Source organism: Crinia signifera, chromosome 2 (genome assembly GCF_055691185.1).
Source record: "Crinia signifera chromosome 2, ASM5569118v1, whole genome shotgun sequence".
NCBI classification, from domain to species: Eukaryota; Metazoa; Chordata; class Amphibia; order Anura; family Myobatrachidae; genus Crinia; species Crinia signifera.
In genome coordinates, this window is record NC_139218.1 from 205949324 (window position 1) to 205959237 (window position 9914).

A 9914-nucleotide genomic window follows, 5' to 3' on the forward strand; every position below is an offset into this window, starting at 1 on the left:
GTGTTGAGAATAAATGCATCAGATGAGACTTAAGTTGCAATTACACTGGAGGGACAGCAGGCGGTGCTGTCACATATGTGTTTGTATGTCTTACAGTCTGTGATGTATGTATATACTTGTTTGTTGTTGTTTCCTGTGTTTGAAGGTTACATGAAGGAGAAAGACAGACACAGATGCAGTGAAAAGTTATTCATGTACAGTTACCTTGTTCTCATTACAAGTTCATGTTATGACCAGTTCCAGTTTATATAAAACCAATCATACCACAAAGACCTTTCCAGTGTGTGTCTACTGAATGAAGCTTGATACAGAAGGTGATCCTGACTGCGTGGGTAAAACTCAATTGCCAACAAATAGTGCATATCATGTGCTTGCTTTTTCATGAATGTCATTGCAAAATCTCTCTACTTCTTTTATACTTGGCTGCTACGCTTCATTCCCAGACCTGTAACTAGGGAATTGTATGCTGGGGTAAAATATTCTGTAATTAATTAATTTTAATTAATTGTACGGCCATGATGTACAGTCCCTTTGCACAACCCTACTCCACATTCACACTGCACATTCACAATACAAAGTCTCATATATAATTTTCCCTAAGATGGAAAGGTGGCATCTAATAGTATTAAAAAGGATAATTGCAGAGAATGTGTCTTTCTTCTCCTTATCTGTTCTGTAAATGGCTGGAGCTGAACGTGCACTTGTCATGTCCAAATAGATATCCACTCATCTTAGTAATACCCAATCGGTTGTCCTGTAGCTGTAATGCTAAGCGCCTAGCACCTGCTGGTGCTTTATTCCCCTCTTATCCTGCTCCCAGGTGGCACCACTATCACACATAGGGGGAAATTTACTAAGATGGACTTCACATGTGAAATTGCTATGGGCAACCAATCAGAATCTACTTCTTATTTATTTAGTGCCCATAGTAACATCACATGTAAAGTTTTATTCCCATCTTAGTAAATTTCCCCCATAATGTTTCTGACCATACTCTTGTCCTGCAATCAGAATAATGTCTATAAAAAAATATATTATTTTATTGATATAACTGCCACAGTTGAAATATAAAAAATTATTGGGAATTGTGGTGCTGACAGTGACGTAGCTCAAAAATATTTGTAGCGCCAATAGTGGGACACATGCACAATGGTGGGTATATGCATGAGTGTCACTTTACTTGGGGCACCCAGCCTGTAGAATTCATGTGTCCACCTTGGAGGCATGCTGCTTAAAAGGGGGTGATTTTTTTGAGAAAGGGCATGGCTGTGCAGGAAGTGGGCCCAATGCCAGTTTTTGTTACTCTAGGGGTCCAGGAAACACTGGGCTGCCCCTGTAGACTGTCTTGTCTACAGTGCTGCCTCCTACACTGTGACAGAAGCAAAGTGCTGCATATGTTACATTGCAGCACTTAACCATACCTCCCAACATGACCCATTCCAAGAGGGACAGAATGCTCTGTTCCTGGACTTTTCTCTATATTTATGATTACCATCACCTGTTTTGAACAGGTTAATTGAAATGAAAGAAGTTTCAACTTAGGTGATGTCCAGGATTAGAACTTGCTGTCCCTCCTGGAGAGGGTAATGTTGAGAGGTATGACTTGACTCTTGTCACTGAGGAGGAGCCAACATTTTGGTGTCACTCACAGGCTATGGTTATGCCCTTCCCATTGAATGAGTGATACAATATCTTTAAGTATTATAAACAGCTAAGCCCCTATGCCATCTTATTCATACACATTTTCTTGTATACAGGAGTTGTAGCCTGGTGAAGCAGTAAGCTTAGCCAAACCACAGCCTGGTAGCACCGCCAAGGAGCTGTTAATCGCTCAACTTCCCTAGAGAAGTTCCAATGGTAAATTTAGGTTACAGAAACTCTTTACTACTGTGATTACCTGTTAACCAAATTCCTACATCCATTCTCTTTTGTATCGTTTTTTCAGCTATAAATCTTAATAATTGTTTAATTATGTTTTAAAGCTTCTGTTTCAGACATTACCCGGGCCAGAAAAAAGAATTGGTAGGCACACAATGGGTTAAATCGCACATTAATCACAAGCCATGATAAGTGCTAACTCTTGGAATTCATTGTCTACCTGAGAAGAAGGCTGCAAATGCAACACCTAGATAGGCTGACAAGATGCGCGCTTTCCTATTCCCAGAGCTCACACAAAAGCTGACTGCGGAATGGACCACTGACCCGTGTTCCCCTAGTACGTCATCTGCTTCAATGCATATTGAGTAGCTCGACTTTCTCTGATTTTACAACCTTATGATAGACACATTAAGCCTGGGGTTCCAGAACTGTATTCAATAAGATAAACGGTTTGTAATAAAAATAAATATAAACGATATCAAGTATATCACTGTACTGTGCATGTCTGCAGTATTTCTTATGATAAAGACTCTTCTCTACAGAAATGTAAACCTATATTATTTGCAGAAAGCTCCATAATGCTCTTTAGCTAACATTTTTATTATTATTATTTAGAATACACTGAAGCAATCTGAACGTAAAATAAGAATTACAGCTATATACAGTACACGCAAAAAGTCTGTAAACTAATAATATGTTCATTTGCATCTACAACCTATAGCATAAGGGGCCTTGACATCAGCTGTTCTCAAAGGGTACCGCTAAATAGTAACTATTTCCCAGATGTACTATGGAGAGATTGCATTTTTGTCTTAAAATGCAGCATTCTGGAGCCTGTCCCTGATGAGATGACGAATGTTACTTTATAGTAGCCTATGGGCTGCTATTTTACAAAAATTACCAGGAGAGTGTTCCATAGCCCGGTAATGGGTGCTACACATATGCATGTTTAACATGCATGTGCACAATGTACTGTAGAAGTGAAGTGATTGCTTTTACAATCATTGATAGTACATTACTGCAAATTTCATACAAGAAATTGTGTCTAGTGTGTCTAAAACATGTCATGTCCAAAGTCAGGCACGGGGGCCAATTGCGGCCCATGCAGTCATTTCAAGCAGCCAGCAGCCTCCAGCTGGAAGCGGGCAGAGCATCAGATGTGGGAAGCACAGCACAGGACACTAAAGGTGGGGCCCCGGCGAGCGCACCTTTACCTTGCTGTCTGCTGCAGTGAGGAGGTGCTGGCCGCCACAGTCAGATGTGTTTGGTGTCCTACCCCTGCTGCTGAAATCGTATATCACCCTACTCCACAACCACAGTGACAGCAGTGTTTGGGGAGGGGGGCAGCAAGGGGGAATCTTGCTGCCGTAACATGCAGAGCGGAGGAGGGCAGCAGCGGGAGCACAAGCATCTCCTGTGCCTGCTTTGCCTCTTCTTCCTCTGGCTCACACAAGGGGCTGGGAAACATACAGAGAAGGGAGGGGGCAGAGTGGGGGAAATCCATTGAAGGATGGGTCAGGCTGGGGAGTCATACAGTGAATAGAGGCAGTGATGGCCATTCAGAGAAGGGGGAGCAGGGGCAGGCTGGGGGACATACAGTGAATGGGGGCAGAGTGGGGTACATAGTGAATAGGGGTCATACAGTGAACAGGAATCATACAGTGAAGGAGGGTCAGGCTTGGGGACATACACTGAATGGAGGCACTGACGGACATTAAGAGAAGGAGGAAGGCTGGGGGACAGAGTGAATGGATGCAGAGTTGGGAACATACAGTGAATGGGGGACATACAGTGAAGGAAGAGCAGGCTGGGGACATGCTGTACAGTGAATGGGAGCAGGCTGGGGGAAATAAAGTAAAGGGGTAGGCTGGGGGACCAATCTAATGTGATTAATGATTCAAAGAATGTCAGGCTGAATGGTCGGCCCCCACATTTACACTTCACCAAATCTGACCCTCGTCGCAAAAAGTTTGGACACCCCTGGTCTAAAACCTGATAACCAGTAAATATTAGGGATGTGCTCCAGCATTAATACTGCAGAGTACAGCGCAGAGTACAGGAGCGTGCCCTTTAAAATATAGTGTCACTAGTATGGGTTCAAGTATAGATGCACACAGAGGTGTCCCTAGGGTTGGAGACACCTGGTGTAGTAACTTACAGTGTAACCCCCTATTTACCTCCACCCATCAGGCACCATAGCATATTGCAGAGGGCAGATCACACAGAGGCATCACTAGGGTTGGTGACTCCCGGTGTAGTAACTTATGGTGTCAGATCCCCCCCCCCCCATTTACCTCTACCCGTCAGACACCATAGCACATTGCAGGGGACAGCTCTTTCATTTGCGTTACTAATCTAGTAATATAATATAGTATGTGTTAGAACATAGGTGATTGGTATCAGCGCAATTTTATGGCGGGTGTACTGTTCTTGAAACATTCCGCCAACAGAGAGAGAAATGTGAAATACATACACACATATATATATATATAAATATATATATATATATATTTATATATATATATATTCAATATTGACAATGTCAGATTGGTTCTTTATTACTATTTCTCAGTTGTTATTTGTTATTAAAAGATCTTTTATTGCACACTGTAAACATTTTCCCACACTGTCCCCCTAGGAGTCCAGCGACCCTCCAGCTTGCACTCCAGCACTGTGAGTCAGTCACCACTTCAGGGGGAGTCACTTCTGGTATTGGACAGCGGCGTCCCCTGACAGCCTAGACGCCGGGGGAAGGCAGAGGGGGAGTGTACACTACTCCTTAGTTAAGGTAAGCCACATTGTTTTGTACCTTTGATTCTCACCTTGCACCTTAACAAAGGGGCACATATGCCCTAAAACGTCAGTTATCTTTTGTGAACACACTTCTTTAAAATTCCTCTGAGTGCCATTGTCTACTACTCATCTATCTACAGTATTTGTATATATATATATATATATATATATATATATATATATATATATAACCGACCGGTTTCGTCCCTTCCATATGTGCTGGGACTCCTGAGGAAGTCCCAGCACATAAGGAAGGGACGAAACCGGTCGGGCTATACGCCGCTCCACTCCCGCTGACCTACATCAGATAAGCATGTCTTTTTAAGTCAAATGTACGGGTCCATTTTTTACTGTTTTTTTTTTATATGCGTGTTTGTTTTAAATAAATATATTTTATGAAACAATATTACGCTATTAGCCTTTCCCTTGGTGGAAGCTTTTTTTGGTTTTAAGGGTCCTGTACTACTCCTGATGGGAAATACCTCTGGACAAAGTTATTCATAGGGCGGTATTCAATGAGGCTGATTCGCCAGGTTTTTATGGCGATTTTGTGCTGTAAGGCGAATTTTTGACTAAAACAGTGAATCACCCTATTCAATGACCAGATGGCGAATACATTTCAAGGTTTTTTTCGCCATGATTCACCGAGTAGCAATCGCTATCTTTTTATGGTGAAGTGAAATGTGAACTTTTAAAATAAAATGTTTTGTTTTTTACATTTGGTGTCAAAAAATCAGGAATTTTATTCTGAGGAGGAATTTTTATTCATGTGCTGTAAGCACATGAATATATATTTAATTTTAAAAAATATATATATATATTTTTTTTACACAGACCAGCCAGCAGGGGGCCGGAGCCGAGCCGCTCATTACATATTCATATATTCACTTCACCCGATCATTACATATGCATGATCGGGTGTAGTGAATATACCCGGTCCCCTGCTGGCACCCCCGGGGGGGCAGCCTGTGCTGACTGGCACCCAGGGAGCCCACCTCCCCCCCACAAACATTCTGGAGCAGGCAGGGAGACTTCCATCTCCCTGCCTACACCGTCCTCAGGCTCCCTGCGGCATCGCCGCAAGAGTTAAAATTTGCCGGTCAGGGGCAGCGAGCCCCTGACTCGTTGAGTACTGGAACCGGCGAGGCTCCGAAACGCGGCGACCAGTGGCGAATGTGCAGCGAATCCTAACATCGCCAAAATCCTCATTGAATACCGCCCATAGTGTGAGTTCAGTACCTGTCTTTATAAAAAGTTTTTTTATAATCGGCGGAGTCTGAAAATAAAAGGAAGAAGGAGCACCTTGGAGTGAAAGACACTTCTACGTGTGATATTGCCTGAAATATTCTGGTACGCACATAGAAAGCACTTTAAGGATTGTCGTAACACCACTTTAATTGTTTATGTCAACACTGAAGGCGTAGAAGTTTTACCACAAAAAGATATATATATATATGTGTGTGTGTGTGTGTGTGAATGATAAACGTACAATTAAGTGTAATTTTCCTGGTGAACTACTGAACTTTCGGCTACCCAGCATTCCGGGCTGGTAGCCATGATGCCGAGCGCCTGCCTTTATATACATAAAACCCTATTTCGGGCCATCTTACAGTTTATACTAATAAAAAAACATTGGTGGTATAGTGTTATACTGGGGGGGTTAGCCCTGTAGGGTCTCATTGCCTTAGCTAGCCGCCGATGAGTGGCGGAGTCCATTGACGCAGCCGGGAATAGTACTTCTGCACTGCGTTCTAAACACCAGAAATGCCATTATATGGTGCTATTCCTACAGTGGAACAAAGGTTCCTACTGCTATAGATGTTGTTAGGGGATGAAAGACATAGGTAGCTGGATGACTATGCTAAGCGACATAAGTGGGCGGCACAAACACGTGGCCCATCTAGGAGTGGCACTGCAGCGCCAGACAGGATGGCAGTTTGAAAAACTAGGCCTCAAAGAACCCATAATGCCTCCCAAAAAAGATGTGCATGATGGAATTGTTCTTGGGCCCTCCCACCCACCCATATGTTATGTAAAAAGGACATGCACACTGTCTTTAACAAACCAATAATTTCAACAACAGGGTCTGCCACATGACTGTGGCTGAAATGATTGGTTTGGGCCCCCACAAAAAAAAGAAGCAAATCAAACCGGTTCTACAGAGGCAAGATGTCATCCTCCTCCTCCGATTCCTCACCCCCTTCAGGACATACTGTACATCCTCATCCTCACAGATTATCAATTTGTCCCTGCTGGAACCCACCATTACAGGCCCTTCTTTACTCTCTGGAGGCAATTGCCCCTGCCTGCCTTACATCACCGCCAGCAGGTCAGGTAGGAAATAAGAGCTGTTTCCTGGCAGCCACAGGTGTGGGAGAAAATGAAGGATGAGCTGTTGCCTTGTCATGGTCTGCTTCTCATGACCAACAGGTCTTTGCCCCGCTGTAGACTTGTGTCCGCCGGAAACAGAGACACAGCATATGCTTTAATCCGAGGATCGAACACGGCGGCCAGAATGTAATTCTCATTCTCATATCCTGGCAAAGCATATGAAGGGCTTCATCCACAAGAGCTACATGCTTTAGCTCCTCCTTCACTTTCTTCAGCTGCTTCTGAAACAGCCTAATCAGGGGAATGACCTGACTCAAGCTGTCGGAACCGACTTCACATGTGGCAGGTTCAAATGGCTGGAGAATCTTGCACAACAAATAAATAAGTCTCCACTACGCTTGAGTCAGGTGCATCCCCACTCCTTTGCCTATGTCATAGGTGGCTTTGTAGGCTTGAATGGCCTTTTGCTGCTCCTCCATCCTCTGCAGCATATAGAGGGTGGAGTTCCAGTGCATCACAACCTCTTGTTTGAGGTGATGGCAGGGCAGGTTCAGGAGTTTTTTATATAGCTCCAGTCTTCAGCAGGCAGTGACAGAATGGCGAACGTGGCCCTCAATTTTGCGGGCCACTGCAAGCATCTCCTGCACACCCCTGTCACTTTTAAGAAAATGCTGCACCACCAAATTTATTGTGTGGGCAAAACATGGCACATGTTGGATATTGCCCATATGTAATGCCCACACAATGTTACTGGCGTTGTCCAATGCCATAAATTCCCAGGAGCGGAAAGTGGGGTAAGCCACTGCGCAATGATTTCACTCAGTTTCTCTAAGAGAAACTGTTGAAAATGTCCGTTCCAAAATGGGCTCTGCCACAGAGGACAACGTTTTGAAGGATGCTACAGGAGGCAGGGTCATTTTTGGGAAGGACATTTACATGAGGCAAGGAGGCAGACGCAAACAGCGGAACACACAATTGCTGGGACTGTTGAGCCTTCTGGAGAGATGCTGACCGTAGTGACACTGGGCGCTAAACTGGAGTTGGCGGCTGCATGAAACCCCTGAAAACAAGCAAGATGCATAAAAGTAGGTAGCCATACTGTGGGGCATTAATGTGTGCGGCATATTAAGGTGTCAAAGGCATAACTGTGGGGCATAATATGTTGCACGGTACACTACTGTGTAGGAAATAATATGGTGATCGCACTGGGAGCCAATTTGTCTACAAACAGCCATGGCTATTACTCTGAGAGTGGGCGACAGCCATGTTAAAGGATGAAGGACAGTCATACTGTTATGTGTCAGGGGCTTTTCTTTTCTTACTAAAGGTCGCTGTCCAGCGATCAGGTATGAATAACCCCCTATGTGTCAGTAATAAGCAACATGTATCAGTTTATTGCAGTTTATTGGTATCACTATGGAATGTGCTCTTTGCTGTCACACTAGATGTATCCAAAGCTTCTAACACTCATGAACGTTACATGTAACAGATGAAAAAGCTGCTGAAGACCAATTCCAATGAAACAAATAAAATGCTCTAGGCTGTAGCATACTCACACACTAAAATAAGCTATTGAAGTATAAAAACAGAATTTTTCCCAGCAGAAGGAAAAACAAACACTTGTAAACACTCTGGAAAATACTCCTAAATTGTTTCTGATCTTCTGTAAGCATCATATGTACATGGTTTCTGAAACTCACCAATCTTTATTCTGAAGCGCATTATTAAAACTTTAGTTATTATTTTTGCAAATATACAGTATTGCAATACGCAAATTGAAAGTACCCACAAACTGATAGCCTCAACACTGTGCTCTAAATTGGTTATTTTTGAGTTGCACATATTTAAAGAGATAATTCTTTTGTTGTATGAATTTACTGTTGGTAATAACTGTCTAAAACTGCATATTTCACTCTACCAATTATCAACTGTCTTTCTTTATATAAATATAAATCCATACTGTACATCTTAAGTTATTATATACTTCAATAAAAAACATGGTTTCCCGCAATAACTCCTGGCTATGACAGGCTGGCCATTCTCACTATAAAAGGGAAACCCACTGTCTGGTTTTCCCATAGCTAAGAGCAATCTCCCTCTCTCTCTCTCATTAGTCTGGCAATATCCCTCATTTCACTTAAGCCGTGTACACATGGCTACTCAAAAGTAGGTTTTCCCTGTCAGGGTGGAACTATACTGCAAGAAGGGAGAGGTTTCCAAGGCTTCTCATTTCATGGAAACTTAGGCCCTCAGCAATTTTTTCTCTGCACTCTTAGATCATTGGGAAGATACCACTGCGATAAGAAACAATCAGCAGGGAAAGCTCACTGGAGGAAAGAGACTGCAAGATAATGCTAAATCATCGTTGTATACTTCTGCCACCAGACTGTAGAAACATTATACCAAGATGAATCCCTCCTCTACATACACTACATGAGATTATATTTATTTTCCTGGCTACCTGTTTATAGCTATGGAACTAAGGCTACTTTTTTTTTTTTAATTAAACTGTTATTCTGACCTTCAACCATGTCCAGCCACCTAGACTCATCCACCTCCAATGTGAGCCTTCCTGCACAGTAGATAATGGTTGCAAAGGGATGTTGACTGCATGCTCTGAAGGGGACTGCGCATCTGCAAAGAGGAGGGGCGGGGGGGGGTAGTAGTGCAAGTAGTGCAGTTGTAGCCCATTTAAAAAAGTGCCTCTCTAGGACTAACAGGCAGTAAATGGCTCGGCCCACAAACTCGCAGGCCCATATCAAATTTTTTTTTCAGTCAGTTATTTTGGGTCATGAAATTATGGCTACTCTTGTCAGATTTTACAGTTCATTAACCCCTTCAGTGGTGTTTTTTTTTAGTTAGTGCTCCCCACTGGGTGAGTATTTTAGGAGGAGTGCTCCCTTTAAAAAACA

The 9914-nt window shown here is 43.0% G+C and overlaps 1 long non-coding RNA gene across 1 annotated transcript; it reads left to right on the plus strand.

Moving 5' to 3' along the window:
* Positions 1–1772: 1772 nt before the first annotated feature.
* On the plus strand, positions 1773–9620 carry LOC146058952 (uncharacterized). Its single transcript, XR_014470060.1, has 3 exons — positions 1773–1857; positions 4517–4666; positions 9279–9620. It is a non-coding gene; the product is annotated as an uncharacterized LOC146058952 (long non-coding RNA).
* The last annotated feature ends 294 nt before the right edge of the window (positions 9621–9914 follow it).